The sequence below is a fragment of the Triticum dicoccoides genome, chromosome 2A (assembly GCF_002162155.2).
Source record: "Triticum dicoccoides isolate Atlit2015 ecotype Zavitan chromosome 2A, WEW_v2.0, whole genome shotgun sequence".
NCBI lineage: Eukaryota > Viridiplantae > Streptophyta > Magnoliopsida > Poales > Poaceae > Triticum > Triticum dicoccoides.
The window spans coordinates 695,749,835-695,770,781 of record NC_041382.1 but is presented as its reverse complement, the minus strand read 5'-3'; the positions used below and the strand labels follow the sequence as shown (position 1 = coordinate 695,770,781).

General features: G+C 48.4%; 1 pseudogene; it reads left to right on the top strand.

Annotated features, from left to right (window-relative positions):
* The first annotated feature begins 1,345 nt into the window (after positions 1–1,345).
* On the top strand, positions 1,346–4,513 carry LOC119351935 (annotated as a pseudogene).
* Positions 4,514–20,947: the final 16,434 nt, after the last annotated feature.

Here is a 20,947-nt window from a genome sequence, read left to right as displayed (position 1 = left end):
GAATCAAAACAAAATTGCTTAGCTAGACGAATAAATACAAATGTGCAAGTGTGCCTCCCCAAAATATTGTGCATGTGGCTACTCTATATATATATATTCCTAGCATTGATGTATGATGTGTACTTGTGTGTCAAACATTTGAATACAAATATGGGATAAATAGTGTTATGCTTTCTTCCCCAAAGAGCTTATATGGAAATTTTATTTATGTTGGTTGTTAGATCTATAACAGAAGGACCTTTGATGGAGTGTTCTTGAAAATAACTAATACACTATGGAATAATCATTGAATAGTCGTAGCAAAAATCCAAACTTGGAAAGTGTTTCATCCATAGATTCAACTCTCGGGTGAAACTTGAGTGGTCTTATATGCCATTGTTAGCATTGGAAAGTATTATGCTAATGTATCATATATCTTATATGGGATAATTAGATTTATGCCCCTAGTTGTGTCCCACTCGTCTGTTTTACCCCTAATTCCCAAAAGTCACCGGTTCTGTCCAAATCACTTTGCTCCTCTTATGCTTTTGCCCTTTGACCATTTGACCATCATTTTGAAAACTTCATAACTAATTCATACTAAATCATAAAAATGCACATAAGATACCAAAATGTTCAAAAAAACATCACCTATATGTCAGTGTCATTTGCATCCATGAAAAAAGTGTTGGAAAGTTCCCATCCGAGTTTTAGCTCTTATGCTACCACCATGAATAGTAAAATCTAAAAAAGTTCAAAAAATTCAAAAATAATTTGGTGGCAAAGAATGACAAATGTTTTAAGTGTCTGCCAAGTTTCATCAGGGAATAACATTCGTGGGTGCCGCAGCAAAAAAACAGTCAGCACTCCAAAATAGATTATTTTTTTGCCACGACTTCCACGAATGTTGTTCCCTAATGAAACTTGGCAAGCACTTAGAACACTTGTCATTCTTTTCCACCATATTTTTGAATTTTTTTGGAGTTTACTATTCATGGTGGTATCAAAAGAGCTAAAACTCGGATGTGCACTTTCCAACACTTTTTTCATGAATGCAAATGACACTGACATATAGGTGATGTTTTTCTGAACATTTTGGTATCTTATTTGCATTTTTTGATTTTGTATGAATTAGTTATGAAGTTTTCAAACTGGCGGTCAAATGGTCAAAGGGCAAAAGCATACGAGGATCAAAGTGACTTGGACAGAACCAGTGACTTTTGGGAATTAGGGGGCAAACAGACGAGTGGGACACAACTAGGGGCATAAATCTAATTATCCCATCTTATATTGTATGGCAAAGGGAGGAGTACTTGCCATCAGTAAAGGTCCAATCATGGTACATCATAAGAAACGGTATAGCACTATGGGCTTGGTAGATAATAAGCAAAATGTCAAAGTAAAGGAAGAGGAAGATGAAAATGTGAATACAAAAGAGAAAATGAAGAAAAATGAAGATGAATGTGATAAGAAAACAGAGGAGAAGAAAAATTCCTCAAAGAGGAAGATGGGTAAATAAAAGGAGAGAAATAGAAGAAAACGAGAGTTGTCAGGAAGGATGATGAGGAGAAGGAGAGGGGGGATCAGAGGAAAAGAAAAGGAAATGTGAAGTCACATAAGGGAAGATAGGATAATGAGAATGAGAAAGAAGAGCAGGAGCAGCGAGAAATTCAGAAAGAGAAATTGGAGGAGCCAATGGAGATAAATGAGTAGAAGGGAAAGAAGGAGGTTGGTAAAGAGGAAGAGGAGTCGAAGAAAAGGGATGAGAAGGACCAGAAAGATAAAATAATTACCCCCACTTCTTTAGGGCATTTATATCCCATTCATTTATGGAACATGTGGTAGGTTTTCTTCATCATATCGATAAACAAAGAGACTAATTCATTTTAGCTGTTCTATTTTTACCTACTATATTTTGCATGACTCCTGTGACGATTATGTTTTCCATTGTGGTTCACTTTTAGGAATGGTGCTCTATAATTTGATAGAGTTACATATATAGTATATTTCACCCAATAGATTGTTTGTGAAGTTAGTGATTCATATGTTTCAAACATGGACTATATAATGTTTTCTACCTTTGAGAAGGATAAATGAGGTAGCATATCCAAAATATAAACTACTTCATGAAAGTTGATATCTTTTGTATTTACAAAAACATATAGATTGTAAATAAAAGAGACATATGTAACATTTCTGCAAAATATAAGGCCAATTGAGCAATGACTGATAGCTTGGATTGGACTATAGGATGGCAAGGTAAAAAGCCATATATGCATGTTTGGGTTGTGCTCGACATGTTCACCCATTACTAATTAATTTGTATGATGAGTATGTTGCAGAAACTTCCAGTAGGATTCCACAAATACTTGGAAGAGTGTAGATGAAAGGTTTCCCTGACAGGTCCAAGCAGGAATAAATGGCCCATAGAGCTGGCTAAAATCTCCGGGGAGATACGCTTTGTGCGTGGATTGAAGGAGTTCCTCTCGGACCATTGTGTCAGGTACAGCTGGCTGCTAGTATTCCATTACGACGGGCAATCACAGTTCCCAGTGATGGTTTTCTTGCCATGGTCCTGTGAGGATCCGTATGTGTCTCTCTCCTAGCCGCATCGCAAGGACATCGACGTGGACAGAGAGGAAGAGAAAGATCTCACGAGCACTAATGCATATGGTACTGCCCCAGAACAAGAAGACGCTCATACTGACACTAGTGTAGTTGGTACACGGCAAAATGAAGCTTCAGAAGAAGAACAATACGCTTCAAAATAAGAAGATGCATTATCAGAATCTCTGGAGAATGAGGAAGACAGTGAATCTCGCATGTGCAGCGATGATGCGCTGGATCCAACGTAACAACAACAGTAGTATCGACACAAGACCGACGATGGCTTTGTGGTTAGGAAGAGGGCTAGGGTCAGGAAGGTTGATGATATCATGGCAGAAGTGGATCAATCCAGCAAGTCCAAGCTCACAAAGGGGGAATTTTCTGAAGCTCCAACTGGTGATCTAGCTTCTGAGGGAGCAACATCAAGCAGCAATTTGGCAGGCAGTTAAGAAGAACCCTCCGATCCACTTATTTCAAAATAATTAAGACTTCTAGTACTTTTACGTATATATTGGTATGAGTTGGCTTGATGTTTTAAAATTATTCTCATACTCTTGTTATTGAGCTAACCATTATCCGTGTGCACATCAAACTGTAAGAAGAATTGGAGCATCGTCCACCCAAGAAGTCCAAGGCTAATGAGATAAGGTCTCCATTTGGTGATTTAGCTTCTAAGGCAGCATCATCAGGTGACAATTTTGTAGGTAATTAAGAATAACCATCTAATGGATAGAATTCAAATTAACTACTATGATGGATAAATGTTGTCAAATGATTCATAGGCTCTTGTTATTTACCTAACCTATGTGCACGTCCATTGTAAGAAGAGTCTGCCAATCGACCATCCAAGGAATTCAAGGCTGAGGGGAAAAGCTCTACTGCTCCTTTAACTGTTTATACTAGGTCTGTTGTTTCAGCATCTAAAAGTGCTTCTAAAGGGGCAGCATGAAGTGGAAATTTGGTAGGTAACTAAGAGGAAGCCTCTGATCGAGAATCTATTTCAAAATGAGTAGTAGTTGTTTTACATGTACGCACACATACATATTGGTTGAGATGGCTTAGATGGTGTGCCAGTCTTCACTCTGGTAGCTAGATATAGCACTGGTCTTGTACTATAAAATAATTCCTATCTATATGCTCTTGTCATCGAGCTAATGAGCCCGCGTATAGTTCATACATGTGTATTCGTGCCAGAATCCATGTGCAGGCACAAATCTTTTAGTAACAAATATGGTATGGAGGCTTAGTTCACGATGTTCACCAAGAGCAATGGTGAAAACCAACTTGGCAGAGGTAAATCTTGTTTCTTCCTTCCTTCCTGTAAACCAACCTTCTAGTACTAATTAGAACAAACTTGAAGTCAACTATCCTGATACATATAGTCTGCATCTTTTTATACTAGTTGTCATCAAGGTTACGAGAAGGCCAGGATTAACATCGCAGAGGTGTCCAGTAACTCAAAGGGAGAAGGAAGACTCCATGCAGAGGGCGCGACCGTCAATGCAATGAAGCACAACAATGTCTATGCCTCGTACTTCATGGTAATTGCTCAATTTAGTTTCTTCTCTCAATACTCATATTCTAAAATTACATTGCTCTCAGACTGATGGTGATCAACCTACAACTGCAAATCATCTTGGACAAGTTCGTGAAAACATTCCTCCCTAAAGAGAGTAGGACAATGACGCTATGGGACCCACAAGCGAAGCCGTGGAAGGTATGGTACAAGTACACCGGTGGCGAGTGTCCCCACGCGGTGTTCAGCGCTGGGTGGGGCGCACTTGCCATGGAGAACAACCTGGAGAACTAGGGCATGTGCATATTTGAGTTCTTGGACCAGGAATACAACATCAAGTTGCACATTCACAAGGTTGTCTTGATGATCACCGCATGTGTCCTCGCCCCAAAACCTTGCACAAACAAATGATAATTCATGCATAGACGTTTTGATCTTGTGTTGTTGACAAGGGAGGCAGACCGTTCCATCCTGTCATTGTTAAAACATAACATCAAGAATTATACTGTTTGTTGCTACAACTAATTACCGGATTCTCGTTTCCCAATCCCCTTCATAATATAAGCATTTAGTCTCTAATTTCCTTTCTTCTCCAGATCCCAATCCCTTTCATAACCTATGGTTTCCCGTTGACCAATTCCCTTTATATATAACCCTGAAATATTGCAAAAATCCGTCGAGCCGCCGCCACCACCAACAACCAACCATCCTAGGCTTTCTCGTCCCACTACTGCAGGATGCTACTAATGTGACACTACGATCAGAGACCGTTCGAGAAACTGTGTGCGATTCCATAATCACAAATGGTGTTGTATGAAAACCGTCAGAAATGTGTAAAAGGTTTACGATGTCGGATGCATCAAACACGGTTCAGGTTTTAGTTGCGTGTGCGATGAAGGGCGTACGGTTCAGTTCAGTGAACTATTTGCGATGAGGAGGAACAAAATAAATGGGCAGCCAGATGGAGGCGTGTGCGATACGTAGCATATGGTTCACTCAGATGAACTGTTTGTGATTAGGCAACACAAAAGAAATGGTCAGCCAGATCAATGGTGTGTGCGATATACGGCATGCGGTTCACTTGGATGAACTGTTTGCGTTGAGACATGAGAACAGAAATGGTCCATCTTAACAAGATGTGTGTGATACGCGGCAAACAGGTCTGTAATCAGAAATGTGTCTGAAGACCGATAAGAACACATACGGTTGCTGCTAATAACACGTGTGTGTTGTGCGATGGGATTGCATACAGAACAACAACATATATATATAGACACACACACACACACACACACACACACTTATAAGGACATTGTCAGTGTCAAAACCGGCGGATCTCGGGTAGGGGGTCCCGAACTGTGCGTCTAAGGCGGATGGTAATAGGAGGCAGGGGACACGATATTTTACCCAGGGTTGGGCCCTCTCGATGGAGGTAATACCCTACGTCTTGCTTGATTGTTCTTGATGATATGACTATTACAAGAGTTGATTTACCATGAGATCAGAGAGGCTAAACCCTGGAAGCTAGCCTATGGTATGATTGTATGTTGTCCTACGGACTAAAACCCTCCGGTTTATATAGACACCGGAGGGGGCTAGGGTTACACAAGGTCGGTTACAAAGGAGGAGATATACATATCCATATTGCCTAGCTTGCCTTCCACGCCAAGTAGAGTCCCATCCGGACACGGGACGAAGTCTTCAATCTTGTATCTTCATAGTCCAACAGTCCGGCTGTCCGGAGACCCCCTAATCCAGGACTCCCTCAGTAGCCCCCGAACCAGGCTTCAATGATGTCAAGTCCGGCATGCAATATTGTCTTCAGCATTGCTAGGCGGGTTCTTCTCAAATTTTGAATGTTTGTCAAGTAGTGTCCGGACCCATAAATGTTGGACTTCTTGGCTTCTGCGCCCAATAAGGGCTATCCTCCTCGCGTCGAATGAATACGAGGAGCCAGGGCATTTTTACATTCACCCCCCTAGCCAGATAAATAAATCGTCTATTAAAGGGATGGGGATTCTTAGATCGAATCCATACCATCCTCCCACAGCGAATCCATCGGAGCGCGCTTTGGAAAAATCCATTCCAACATGGCCGACCACCGCAACTCCTCCTCCCGCCCCGTAGCCTTAAGCCTGGTGATTGGGAGAGATGTTCCGTCCCACGTAGTCGATTAGTCGAACTACAGACTAAGGGATTCCTCCCTCTAGCGTATATGGTTCCCGTCCGAGCCGGGCTCGCCACCTACAATGGCACGGAGCAAGCGGAGAGCTTCTCCAGCCCCTCTATGGGGGAGCAGGTGTGCCTTGTTCCCTACTTATTAAGGGGACTCGGATTTCCAATTCATCCATTCCTCCACGGGCTCCTGGAGTTTTACGGCCTCCAAATACATAATTTCACCCCTTCTTCCATATTACACGTGCCGGCTACGTTGCCCTTTGCGATTTATTCCTGGGCTGTGAGGCTCATTTCGAGCTGTGGAAGAGGTTATTTTGCCTCGTCCCTCGCACGCAGAAGGGGTCACTTTATCAAGTGGGCGGAGCCGAAATATGGCGCATCGCCAAAACTGATACCTGTCCGGTACTCCGAAGAAGACGTCCGAAGACTGGCCTTCGGAATGGTTTTATATGGAGGACGTCATTCTTCCGGACCCTGTTCGGCGGAGTCTTCCAGAGTTCAACAATGATCCTCTGAAGAAACGCCGAAGCTGGCGCCCATGGAGCCCCCAGGAGGAAGACAACGGAGAAGTCCTTTACCTGATAAACCGGATTAAAGGGTTGGCTCAATCAGGATTGACAGTAATCGAAGTTATGTCAATATGCATAGTGCGGGGAGTGCAGCCGCTTCAATATCGAGGGCACCTCCTGTGGTGTTTTAACGGGGAAGATGATGCCACCCGTTGCAGGCGTAAGGGACCAGACTCCGCTGTTGCTTTAGCAAAAATTCTATCCGAGTTGTTTAAGGGAGAGGAAGAGGAGTTCATCCGCATCAAGCCACGGGATGGATTCTCCATGTACAACCCTCCAAACTGGGTGATTTATATCTCCTTACTCCCATTTTCCTGCATTTTTTTCGTAGGTACTTACCTTGCCATTTTACGGCAGGAACTGCGAAAAGTTGTAAGGGAGGTCAAGAGCCCATCTCCACAACCAGAGGACCCTGACTGGGCCCTCGGTCCCGGACTCGAAGAAGATCCAGACATATTCCCGGAGCTGATCGACAGGCAGTTCTATCAATTGAGCTGTGATGACGCCATGGTTGCCATTACGGCTGACTATCCCAGACAGCTCCCTGCATCGCACGTAAGAAAAACCAAAATCCCAACTCCAAAAACTAGGATCCCCTTTTAGACACTTCACCTACCATATACATATGGTGTTTTACAGGGAAGGCATTCGGGATGCCGTGCCGAACCTGCAGCAACTCGCCAACAAGGGGCACCGAGGCCGGGTAGGCCAAAGAGGAAGGCGGTCAGGACAGAGACGGCGGCGCAGAGGTATGACAAGAAAACCCGCTCCATGGTTGTCGTCTTTCTCAAAATGTAATGACGTCCGTGTTTCTTTAATAGAAAAAACGCTCGCCGGAATATGTCCGGAGAGGCTGCCGATCATGCTTCCACCAGTCGGGCTCTAGGGCCGGACATAGAGGCGGAAGCCGACATGGGGCAAACGCGGGATACTCCTCCTACAGAGGATGCGGATAGACTGTCTGCTACAAATTCAGAAGTGGATAGCTCCATGAATCATAGGCGTTGCTGGGCCATACTCCGTGACGCTTGCTTCTCACCAGAGGCCTTTGATGCCTTCAATTCCGGAGACGCGTACCTCCGTGCTGCTCAAAATGGTCTAGCCAGAGCCACGGACCAGTATGTAAGGGATGTACGGGTAAGTAAATCTAACGATTATATGTATCAGTAGCCCCTGAGACTTGAAACAGTTGATGCAACTGATTTAAGGATCAATATTTGTGCAGGTTCTTACTGAGAAGAATACCCAACTGTCTCAAGAGCTGGACGAGTGCAAGGCCCAGCTGGAAGCCGCTGTTGCCACATTGAAGGACTCCACAAAGGGTCCCCCTAGTAACTCTTTTGTCTATTGCAAAGAATATCAGTACCAGGTAGTATGCGATGTACATGCACACCTAACAATAGATGTTGCAGGTGGCCCCGGAGTGAACCCAGAGGCCGTGGAGGCGGATACGACACGTGATGATCGATAGCGAAACGCTAGTGAGCGCGTGCTGACGCGAGTCAGGCAGGAGAAAAACAATCTCCAAGATGCCAATATCCGGCTGGGCGTGGAACTGAAGGATGTCCGAGCCCAGCTTGCGGACTCCGTGAAGGAGAATAAACGGCTTCAGCATGGCATTTTTAGTAAGTGCTTGAACGAACTTTTTAAAGGAGTTCGGCGAAGAAGCCTGCTAACAGCGTTATATCTGCAGGTATGCTGACGGGTCGTCCCGCGGAAGAGATGCTTGGGTCCTCAGGTGATCTTCTACCGAAGCTCTCACAACTGCACGAACAAGTTCGGCAGGTGATGTAGAGTATTGCCCAAGCCTTGTGGCCATCCGCGTCCCTGCCAGAAGGCATGGGGGAGCTTATAGAGAAGATGAAGGGAGCACGACGGCGCTTTCGGTTATGGAAGATATCGGCCTGTCGACAGGGTGCACGGGAAGCCTGGGCTATGGTGAAGACACGATACACCAAGGCTGACCCAAACCACATATGGCCGAGGTCGGACCTGTGGGGCCCGATGGGAAAGAAACCCCTGTCAGTTTAGTGTATGATCAAGTAGAGTTAGCCGCAAAGTATTTCCAACAGGATTGTAAGCTAGACAGCCTGTTGGATGGTATAGAAGAAGAATTTAATCAGTCTTAGTGACTGTGTACTTCAAGTGACATATGTAATGTCCCTAGCCGGATTGTAAATCATTTGTCATGGCGGCCCTTTTCGCTTCGACCTCTGGACCCGATAGTCCGGAGTGAATCCGAATACCCACTCGGTTATATAAAAACCGGGGTATGCATGGAAACCAGGCATAGGGGTCATAAGTGCTTGAACAGACAAGTACCCAACTAGCTATGTTATATTACATGGGTAGTAAGAAACATCTTCCAGGGAGAATAGTTCCGTTAAGGGTTCCTTTCCCTAGGTACGCATGGCCTAATGTGCATGTCAGGGCTGCGAGTCGCAGGTTAAAAACATCTGGGGGCGTGTAGTAATTTAAATGAAAGTCATCTTTTATTCACCGACCGAATATTCCCTTAAGAATGCTAGCTTTCGGCTTCATCCAGTCTAAGGTACACATCCGGCTGACCCGGTAGTAACAATCGCAGAGGTGCTCCCCTTATGCCCTAGTCGAATTAACGGGAACGTATGGCATAAACACAAGAGCCAGGCAACCCAGCTTGGCCAAAACTTAAGTCATATCGATGCATATAATGGAGAAAAAAGGTACATGCGGAAGGATGACAAATGTGCGGGGCATGAAGCCCGGAAAAATAATTAGCTTAAGCTTCTGTATAGGAAGCCCCCAGGTATATTGAGCGCGGTTAGTGCGTCAAGATTGTGTAACCAAGACACAGGTTTAGCCCTTTAGGGCTTTGAAGAGAAAAGAGAGAAAGAAAGAGGAAAAACAGATGTGCAAAAAATTCATGGAGGTAAGGAGACGAACATAGAGTCCGGCGCTAGGCGTAGAATCTTCGTAGTCTGGCTGTGTTCCATGGGTTTGGCTCGAGTCAATTATTCCATGCATCCCGCAGACGGTACGCTCCGCCGGTCAGAACCTGGTCGATAATGAAGGGACCTTCCCATTTGGGCTTGAGCTTGTTCTTTTTCTTCTCCGGCAGGCGCAGAACTAGTTCATCAACGTTATAGGTTTTGGCCCGCACTTCTCTGCTTTGATACCTTCGAGCATGTTGTTCATAGAATGCGGAACGGGCTTTTGCCACATCGCGCTCCTCCTCCAGGGCATCCAAACCGTCCTACCGATCGAGCTTGGCCTCACTTTCTTTGTACATGCGCACTCGAGGTGAGTCATGGATTATGTCGCAAGGCAGTGCCGCCTCAGCGCCGTACACCATAAAGAACGGTGTTTATCCGGTAGTGCGATTCGGCGTGGTCCGCAGCCCCCATAGTACGGAGTCGAGCTCCTCTACCCAATGGGTGTCTGATTCCTTTAAGGACCAGACTAATTTGGGTTTAATACCACTCATGATAAGACCATTCGCGTGTTCGCCTTGACCATTAGTTTGGGGATGATAGACAGAAGCATAATCGAGCTTGATGCCCATGTTGCTGCACAAAAGTTTCACCTCGTCGGCTATAAAGTTTGTGCCATTCTCAGTGATGATGCTGTGGAGAACGCCATAACGGTGTACAAACCCGGATATGAAGTCTATCACCATTCCGGATTCAGCTGTTTTGATAGGTTTGGCCTCCATCCATTTGGTGAATTTGTCCACCATGACCAGTAAGTATTTTCTCTTATGGGTTCCCCCTTTGAGGGGTCCGACCATATCGAGCCCCCAAACCGCGAGGGGCCAAGTAATGGGGATGGTTTGGAGGGCCGTAGGTGGCATGTGGCTTTGGTTTGCAAAAAGCTGGCAACCAACACAATGTTGAACCAGATGTTGTGCATCTGCTCGGGCCGTCGACCAATAAAAACTTGTACGGAAGGCCTTACTTACAAGGGCCCAGGCTGCTGCGTGGTGGCCGCCGAGTCCAGCATGGATTTCTACCAACAGCTTCCGCCCTTCCTCTTCGGAGATGCACCTTTGAAGGACTCCGGTTGTGCTTTTCTTATAAAGCTCTCCCTCATGGACCTTGTAGGCTTTAGATCGCCGCACTATGCAGCGAGCCTCATTTTGGTCCTCGGGTAGTTCCTGTCTAGTTAGGTAGGCCTGGAATGGTTCTATCCATGGGGCGATGACGGCCATTATCACGTGGGCTGAAGGTGTTATTTCGGTGGCAGAGTCTCCAATTACGTCAGAGTATTCGGTATCTGGAGTTGTGGCCGGGTCTGGACTAATTTTGCCGGTGTCCCCTTCCCATACCACGGATGGTTTAAACAGTCTTTCCAGGAAGATGTTTGGTGGGACAGGGTCGCGCTTAGCGCCAATACGAGCTAGGATGTCCGCTGCTTGGTTGTTATCCCGAGCCATGTGGTGGAATTCCAGCCCCTCAAACCGAGCTGACATTTTGAGAACAACGTTGCAATATGCTGCCATTTTCGGATCCTTGGCATCAAAGTCTCCATTTATTTGGGATATTGCAAGGTTCGAGTCCCCACGCACCTCTAGGCATTGGATGCCCATGGAGACCGCCATCCGGAGGCCGTGTAGAAGGGCCTCGTATTCGGCCGCGTTATTGGAGTCCATATATAGTATTTGGAGCACGTATTGCACCGTGTCTCCGGTGGGGGACGTCAGGACGACGCCAGCCCCTAGACCAGCCAGCATTTTAGAGCCGTCGAAGTGCATGATCCAATTGGAGTATTCGCCGTACTCTTTAGGGAGTTCGGCTTCTGTCTATTCGGCTACGAAGTCGGCCAGTACTTGCGACTTAATGGCTCGTCGTGGCTTATATGTTATGTTGAATGGGAGGAGCTCAATAGCCCATTTGGCAATCCGCCCCGTGGCATCATGGTTGTTTATTATGTCATTGAGTGGTACTTCAGATGCCACCGTGATCGAACACTCTTGAAAGTAGTGTCGTAATTTCCGGGATGCTATAAACACCGCGTATGCTATCTTTTGGTAATGTGGGTACCGTGATTTGCATGGAGTGAGGACGGTGGATACATAATATATCGGCTTTTGAAGCGGGAATTTATGTCCGTCCGTCTCTCGTTCGACGACGAGCACTACTCTTACAAATTGGTGAGTTGCCGCTATATATAATAGCATTGGTTCGCCAACAGTTGGCACGGCGAGGATTGGGTTGGCGGCCAGGATGGCTTTGATTTCTTCCAGTCCGGCCGTGGCTGCGTTCGTCCACTCGAAGTGTTCGGTGCGCCTAAGAAGGCGATAAAGGGGAAGTTCCTTTTCTTCTAATCGGGAGATAAAGCAGCTTAAAGCCGCCACGCATCCAGTCAATTTCTGGATTTGCTTGAGGTCAGTTGGGGTAGCCAACTGTGATAGAGCTCGGATTTTAGCCGGATTTGCTTCAATTCCTCTACTGGAGACGATGCAGCCCAGGAGCTTTCCGGCGGGAACGCCGAAGACGCATTTTTCCGTATAGAGCTTAATGTCGTATGTTCAGAGATTGGTGAACGTGATCCTCAAGTCGTCTATTAAAGAGTCGACGTGTCTGGTTTTAACGACCACAGCGTCTATGTATGCCTCCACAGTCTTGCCGATCTACTTTTCCAGACATGTCTGGATCATGCGCTCATATGTTGCGCCGGCGTTTTTGAGCCCAAAGGCCATTGTGTTAAAGTAGAAGGGGCCCTATGGTGTTATAAATGATGTTGCGGCTTGATCAGACTCCGCCATCTTAATCTGGTGGTAACGGGAGTATGCGTCGAGGAAGCACAGTGATTCGTGTCTTGCGGTAGCGTCGATGATTTGATCGATGCGAGGGAGTGGGAAGGGATCCTTTGGGCAAGCCTTGTTAAGGTCTTTGAACTCGACACATAGGCGCCAGGATTTGTCCTTTTTTGGTACCATCACCAGGTTTGCTAGCCAATCCGGATGTTTTATTTCTTTAATGAATCCGGCATGTAGTAGCTTGGCCAGCTCCTCTCCCATGGCTTGTCGCTTAGGTTCAGAGAAACGCCGAAGAGTCTGCTTGACCAGCTTGAATCCTTTTAGAATATTAAGGCTATTCTCGGCCAATCTGCATGGGATTCCTGGCATGTCTGGAGGATGCCAGGCGAATATGTCCCAATTCTCGCGCACAAACTCCCGTAGTGCGGCGTCAACATCGGGGTCTAACTGTGCCCCAATGGATGTTGTTTTTGTAGGGTCCGTTGGATGGACTTGGAATTTAACTATTTCGTCCGCTGGCTTGAAGGAGGTGGACTTGGATCTTTTGTCTAGTATCATGTCGTCCCTGTCCACCGTGGAGCGCAGCGCGGTTAACTCCTCCGCCACAAGGGCTTCGGATAATGCCTCGAGGGCTAGTGCGGCTGTTTTGTCCTCGGCGCGGAGTGCTATGTCCGGATCACTAGCTAGAGTGATAATTCCTTTGCGTCCGAGCATTTTGAGCTTCATGTACCCGTAAGGGGGTATGGCTTGAAAAATCGTGAATGCCTCCCGCCCTAGAAGGGCGTGGTATCTGCTACTGAACGGGGCCACTTGGAATGTAATTTCTTCGGACCTGTAATTCTCCGAAGTGCCGAATACCACATCAAGTGTGATTTTCCTAGCGCAACGTGCCTCCCGACTAGGGATGATTCCTCGGAAGGTCGTACTGCTTTTCTTAATACGGTTTTTGTCTATGTCCATCTTTTGGAGAGTTTCCTCATAGATGAGGTTTAATCCGCTGCCGCCATCCATGAGAAACTTAGTGAGCCGAAGGCCATCCATAATTGGACTGAGGACCAAAGCAGCTGGTGCTCGGGCTGTTCGGAATTTAGGTTCATCACTGGCGTTGAAGGTGATAGCCGTGTCGCTCCATGGATTTATTGCTGCCACGTGGCAGACTTCGGCAAGGCCGCGGAGTGGTCACTTACGCCTATTATTTGAGGCGAAGGTCTCGAAGACTGTTAGTACTGTGTTGTTATCCGTGGGGAGGTGCTCTGGGGTATTTTGGGTGAGGAGATCCTCACTGATGAAGCCATGTACCTAGGGTAGGGGCACGGGCCTGTCCAAAGAGCCCTACCCTGGGACATCCCTAGGGGAAGTCACCTTTCAATCGACTTGAAGGTATCCCACTCGACGGGTTCAAGACACTCGACCATGAAGCCAACCACTCGACCATGAAGCCAACCACTCGACTGTCAGGAGACCTAGAGTCACTCCGCAGGCAAACGGTCGGCTATTAAGTAGTCTTTATGGTCATTATCATACTTTATTAAGGGCATTACCGGTAACGCCCAACCTTAAATGTACCTTAAACCCTGCATTACTGAGGGCAGGAGGGGGCCGGCGAACTCTATATAAGCCACCCCCCTCCTCAGTATGAAGGGTTCGCACCCCTGTTATTCACGCGCCAGTAATCCAGTCGACCGCCTCCGGGCACCGAGACGTAGGGCTGTTACTTCCTCCGCGAAGGGCCTGAACTCGTACATCTTGGTGTGTTTACAACTTCCCAATAGCTGAGATCTAGCCTCTCCATACATACCCCCCTACATCACTGTCAGAGTTAGAACCACGACAGTTGGCGCCCACCGTGGGGCCGGAATCTTAGCGCCTGATTGGAGAAGTTGCGATTTTTCCGATCCCTTTGATCATGGTTTCGTGCGGAGTTTTGGAGGAGGGCCGCGAGATCCGCCTCGGCGCTCTCACGTTCATCGCCGATGACTCCTCCTGGCTTCAGGAGGCGCCACTCGACATCGACGCGCTCCCCGTCCGCCGTGCGACGCATTTCCGCGCATGCGTTCGTGGCGTCCTCCTGCGGCAGCCGTCGACCCAGTATCGGTCGGCCCCCGTATCGTCTCCCCGCTCTGTCTCCCACCGGCGCAAGCGCTCCGGTCGGTCGAGACTTCAGAGGTGGGTGAGGCATGCCGTGGCTCGCCAGTCGGCCGCCCCGCAAGTCGCGGCAATCGAGCCCGACGAATCCCTCTGCGGCCTGTTCGACCTGTCGACTGGCTCCGCGGAGACCGCATCCGAGTGCGACAACAGCGACCCAGCGGTTGAGATCCTGGCGGTCGATGGAACGCACAGTCCTCTCGGTTTCCCTCGCGCTGATGGAGGCGCGGGTGGAGGCGACCCGTCGCATCCCCACGATGAGTATCTCCCCGAACCTCTCACGTCATTACAGCGAGAGGAGCTTCGCCGCCGGAACATGAACGCACTCCGCACTCCTATCGTCGGAGAGTCCCCCGAGGCCTGGGCCTTGGAGGACGCGCGCTTGGCTAATTTGGCCGAGCGCACTCGACTAGAGAATCTTCAGCGAGCACTCGACGAGCAAGCGCGTCAGCGGGCTCCCGAGTCTAGTCGACGCCAGCTCTTCCCGCCGATGCAGGTATACCGAACCCCAGTTCAGAATTTGGCCGCCGCGGCCCGTATAGCAGAATCGATTCAGCCCTCCCAGTCGGAGGCTGGCAGGGGCTTGTTACAGATCAGAGCGTTGCTCCGGGCAGCGGGAAACCAGAATTCCGCTGTTTCTCAGTCGCGGAATAGGATCCACAGTCGATCCGTTGCAGCAGATACAGTCCAGTTGGCTCACAGCCCGCGGTCGCTCCCGAGGTGTGAGGGACGTGGCAACCGGCATGATTAGTACAGAAGGAATGAGCAGTATGATCACCGATCCGATCGTGATGATCGACGTCGGGTGCCAACTCCTCCCCCGAGGAGTGGGTCATATGCGCCTCGACATCGAGATGACAGGCGCCCTCATAGCGTTGGGCAGAGGATTCCCGTCGACCCCAGGGACCCATGCTTTGACGCGAGATCTGTCCTCGTTCAAGGCTTGGTTGACAGGAACAAGGCTCATCGGGAAGGCCAGAATAGAGATGCACCCGCCAGCAGCAGAATACGTGTTTCAGGGCCAGAGTGTTTCAGTCGAGCCATCAGGGCCGCGGTGATTCCTCCCAACTTTCGGTTGGCGACTGGAGTCAGCAAGTTCACCGGTGAGTCTAAGCCTGACACTTGGCTCGAAGATTACCGAGTGGCTGTATAGATTGGCGGTGGCAATGATGAGGTGGATATGAAGCATTTGACTCTCCTGTTGGAGGGCTCGGCCAGAGCGTGGCTGAATCAGATAGCACCCAGCAGCATCTACACTTGGGAGGATCTCTCTCGAGTGTTTGTCACAACCTTTGAGGGAACATGCAAGCGACCCGCAGGCCTTACAGAATTGCGGTCTTGCGTGCAGAAGCTAAGTGAAACTCTGAGGGATTACATCCAGAGGTGGATCACTTTGCATCACACAGTTGAGAACGTACCGGATCACCAAGCAGTTTGTGCCTTTAAAGAAGGCGTCAAGAACAAAGAGTTGAACCTGAAGTTCGGTCGGACCGGAGAAATGTCCCTGAATCGGATGATGGAAATTGCCACCAAATACGCTAACGGAGAAGATGAAGATCGACTCTGGAGTGGCAAGCAGAAAGCAGTCGCCCAGGAAACCGGAGGCAATTCCAGTCGGAAGCAGAAGAGGAAAGGCCCTGGCCGCAACCCAGGGAAATTTCAAGGGAAAACCCAAAGGCCCCTGGAAGCCCAAGAAAGTCAAGGATCAAGATGGAAATGATGTTTTGGATCTGCCATGTCACATCCACACCAAGAAAGATGAAGAGGGTAATTTCATTTACCCAAAGCATACCACTCGACAGTGCCGGCTCCTAATCCAGCTGTTTCAGGGCAAACAGCCCAAAGATAAGGGAAAAGAGTCGGACAGAGTCGAGGACAAGGAAGATAGCGATGACGGATACCCCCAAATCAATTCCACCCTGATGATTTTTGCTGATGTCGAAAGCAAAAGTTGACTGAAAGTCATTAACTGTGAGGTGAATATGGTTGCTTCGGCGACACCCAGTTATCTGAAGTGGTCTCAGACTGCCATCACATTCGACCAGTCCGATCACCCTACGCACATTGCCACCCCTGGGAGGCAAGCTTTGGTGGTCGACCCAGTTGTCGAAGGCACTCGACTGACCAAAGTCCTGATGGATGGTGGCAGTGGCCTGAACATATTGTATGCTGAAACATTGAAAGGGATGGGCATTCCGATGTCCAGGCTCAGTGCCAGCAACATGAGCTTCCATGGAGTCATTCCTGGAAAGAAAGCCGAGTCACTCGGCCAGATTGCTCTTGACGTGGTTTTCGGTGATTCAAAGAATTACCGCAGGGAAAAGTTGACATTTGAGGTTGTGGACTTCCAAAGTGCTTATCATGCTCTTCTGGGCCGGCCAGCTTATGCACGCTTCATGGCTCGACCATGCTACGTGTATCTCAAGTTGAAGATGCCCGGCCCCAGAGGTGTGATCACCGTTACCGGCAATCGGAAGAAAGCAGAAGAGTGTTTTCAAAAAGGATCGAAGATTGCTGACGCTCAGATGGCAGTTGTTGAGCTACAAGAGTACCAGAAGACTCCTGATCCGAGTGAATTGCTACGAGCCAAGAAGCCTGCTTCAGAATCTGCTTTTTAGTCGTCCGGTGAAACTAAGCCAGCTCACATTCATCCGACCGACCCCGACGCTGCTCCGACTCACATCTCGACGACGCTCGACTCCAAATAGGAAGAAGCGCTCATCCAGTTCCTCCGTGAGAACTGGGACGTCTTCGCATGGAAGCCTTCTGACATGCCTGGAGTTCCCAGGGGGCTGGCTGAGCACCGTCTACGAGTCAACCCAAAGTTCAAGCCTGTGAAAGAACATCTTCGATGGTCCACCGTCCAGAAGAGGAAAGCTATTGGCGAGGAGGTGGCTCGGCTCTTAGTAGCGGAGTTCATCCGAGCGATTCACCACTCCGAGTGGCTCGCCAATGTTGTCATGGTCCACAAAAAGGACAAGTCACTTCGCATGTGCATTGACTTTAAACACATCAATCGGGCCTGCCCGAAAGATCATTTCCCTCTCCCCCGCATCGACCAGGTAGTGGACTCGACCGCGGGGTGTGAGCGTTTGTCTTTTCTAGATGCTTATTCAGGGTACCATCAGATCCGTCTGTATGGACCCGACGAGATCAAAACAGCTTTCATCACCACATTTGGGTCCTTCTGTTATGTCACCATGCCCTTCGGCCTCAAGAATGCTGGAGCCATGTTCATGAGGATGATTCAGAGGATACGATATCAAGCTCAATCCATCAAAGTGCACATTCGGAGTTCCAGGTGGAAAGTTACTCGGTTTTCTCATTTCCGAACGAGGAATCGACGCCAATCCCGAGAAAGTTGGCACCATACTCCGGATGAAGCGCCCTGTGCATGTACACGATGTCTAGAAACTTACAGGTTGCTTGGCCGCTCTAAGTCGATTCATTTCTCGTCTCAGTGAAAAGGCGTTGAAAGTCTGACAAGTTCGAGTGGACTCCAGAAGCTGATGTAGCGTTTGCAGAGCTCAAAGCTCTGCTCTCCACCCAGCCGGTGCTTGCTGCCCCAATCAGTAAAGAGCCTCTACTGCTGTACATTGCGGCCACGGGACAAGTTGTGAGTACAGTACTCACGGTCGAGCGGGAAGAAGAAGGAAAGGCCTTCAGAGTTCAGGGCCCAGTATATTATGTGTCTGAAGTTTTGACCCCTTCGAAGCAAAGATATCCCCATTACCAGAAGCTTGTATGTGGGATCTACATGACCACAAAGAAGGTTGCACACTACTTCTCTGACCATTCCATTACAGTCGTCAGCGATGCTCCACTGTCAGAGATCTTGCACAACAAAGATGCAACTGGTTGAGTGGCTAAGTGGGCGATTGAACTCCTCCCCCTGGATATCAAGTTTGAAGCAAAGAAGGCTATCAAGTCCCGAGCAATTGCAGATTTCGTCACCGAGTGGATTGAACAGCAACTCCCAACTCGAGTTCACTCGGAGCACTAGACCATGTTCTTCGATGGATCTAAGATGCTTAACGGTTCCGGTGCTGGGGTAGTATTGGTCTCCCCCCGAGGAGATAAGCTTAGATACGTTCTCCAGATTCACTTTGATTCCTCCAACAATGAAGCAGAATATGAAGCACTCTTGTACGGGTTGCGCATGGCAATTTCACTCGGCGTCCGGCGCCTCATGGTCTACGGCGACTCAGATTTGGTGGTTAATCAGGTGATGAAGGAGTGGGACATCAGAAGCCCAGCTATGACTGGCTATTGCAACGCAGTAAGAAAGCTAGAAAAGAAATTCGAGGGGTTAGAGCTTCATCACATCCCCCGACTGAAAAATCAAGTAGCAGATGATCTGGCAAAGATAGGCTCCAAGAGAGAAGCCATTCCCAGCAATGTATTTTTGGAGCACATCCGCTCGCCGTCAGTCCAGGAGGATCCCTTCGCAGAAGAAGCCCCACAACTGAAAAGTGCCACAGATCCGACTGCTGTGGTCGACCTAGTCATGGAGGTCTTTGCTATCACTCCTGACTGGACGGTACCATACATCGCGTATATCTTGAGGAAAGAACTCCCAGAGGACGAGGAAGAGGCTCGACAAATTGTCCGTCGATCCAAGGCCTTCACAGTCATAAAGGGACAGTTGTATAGGGAAAGCGCGACTGGAATCGGTTAGAAATGCATAACACCAGAAGAGGGTCAGATGATCCTTAATGATATCCACTCGGGGACCTGTGGTCACCATGCGTCCTCTCGGACCATTGTGGCTAAAGCATACCGAGGAGGATTTTACTGGCCAAGAGCAAATGAGATGGCAAAAGAGATAGTCGACAAGTGTGGAGGTTGCCAGTTCTACTCCAACATGTCACACAAGCCTGCATCAGCCCTGAAGACCATTCCACTCGTCTGGCCCTTTGCTGTCTGGGGACTGGACATGGTCGGTCCACTGAGAACAGGCAGGAGCGGATTCACGCATGTGCTTGTGGCAGTCGACAAGTTCACCAAATGGATTGAAGCCAAGCCTATAAAGAATCTCGATGCTTGCACTGCTATCAGTTTCGTCAGAGGGCTGACGTTCAGATATGGGGTCCCGCATAGCATCATCACCGACAATGGGTCAAACTTCGATTCAAACCAGTTCAGAGCTTTTTGCGCCTCTCAAGGCACGCGAGTCGACTACGCGTCGGTCGCGCATCCTCAGTCGAATGGACAAGCTGAAAGAGAAAATGGTCTGATTCTCAAAGGATTGAAGCCTCGATTGATGCGTGATCTCAAGCACGCAGGTCGGTTTTGTGGGGGCTGAGGACCACCCCGAACCGATCGACCGGAAGAACACCATTTTTTCTAGTTTACGGAGCCAAAGCCGTCCTGCTGAGTGATCTACTTCACAACGCCCCCAGAGTCGAGCTTTATAATGAAGACGAAGCAGAGCAAGCCCGGCAAGACGCAGTCGACCTCCTAGAGGAGGAGAGGAAAATGGCTATGATCAGATCGACCATCTATCAGCAAGACTTGCGTCGATTCCATGCCATAAATGTGAAGAGCCGAGCCTTCCAGGAAGGAGATTTGGTCCTCCGAGTGGATCAACAGAAACCACACAAACTTGCTCCTACTTGGGAAGGCCCCTTCATCGTCACCAGAGTCCTCCACAATGGAGCATATCACCTCTACAATGTTGATCACCAGATCAACGAGCCACGAGCTTGGAATGCGGAACTACTCTGCCCATTTTACACTTGAGTTCTCCCTTGGACGAGATGTAATAAGAAAAAAAATTTGCAGTTCATTTTTACCAAAGACAAGAGCGTCCCAATAATTGCTATCACTCTTGTTTGCATACGAAATCCCCCAGTGGGTGACTTAGCTGCGAATCTGTTTCGCCTAAGTTTGAAAAATCCTACTGATTGGAGAGCAATCCTCCCAATCGGGGGCTTAGCTACAGTCCAGTACTCGCCTAAGTTCTCCCACTTAGAGACTTAGCTGCAGTCAGGCACTCGCCTAAGTTTGAAAAAATCCTACCGAGTGGAGAGCAATCCTCCCACTCGGGGGCTTAGCTGCAGTCCAGTACTCGCCTAAGTTCTCTCACTTAGAGACTTAGCTGCAGTCAGGCACTCGCCTAAGTTTGAAAAAAATCCTACCGAGTGGAGAGCAATCCTCCCACTCGAGGGCTTAGCTGCAATCCAGTACTCGCCTAAGTTCTCCCACTTAGAG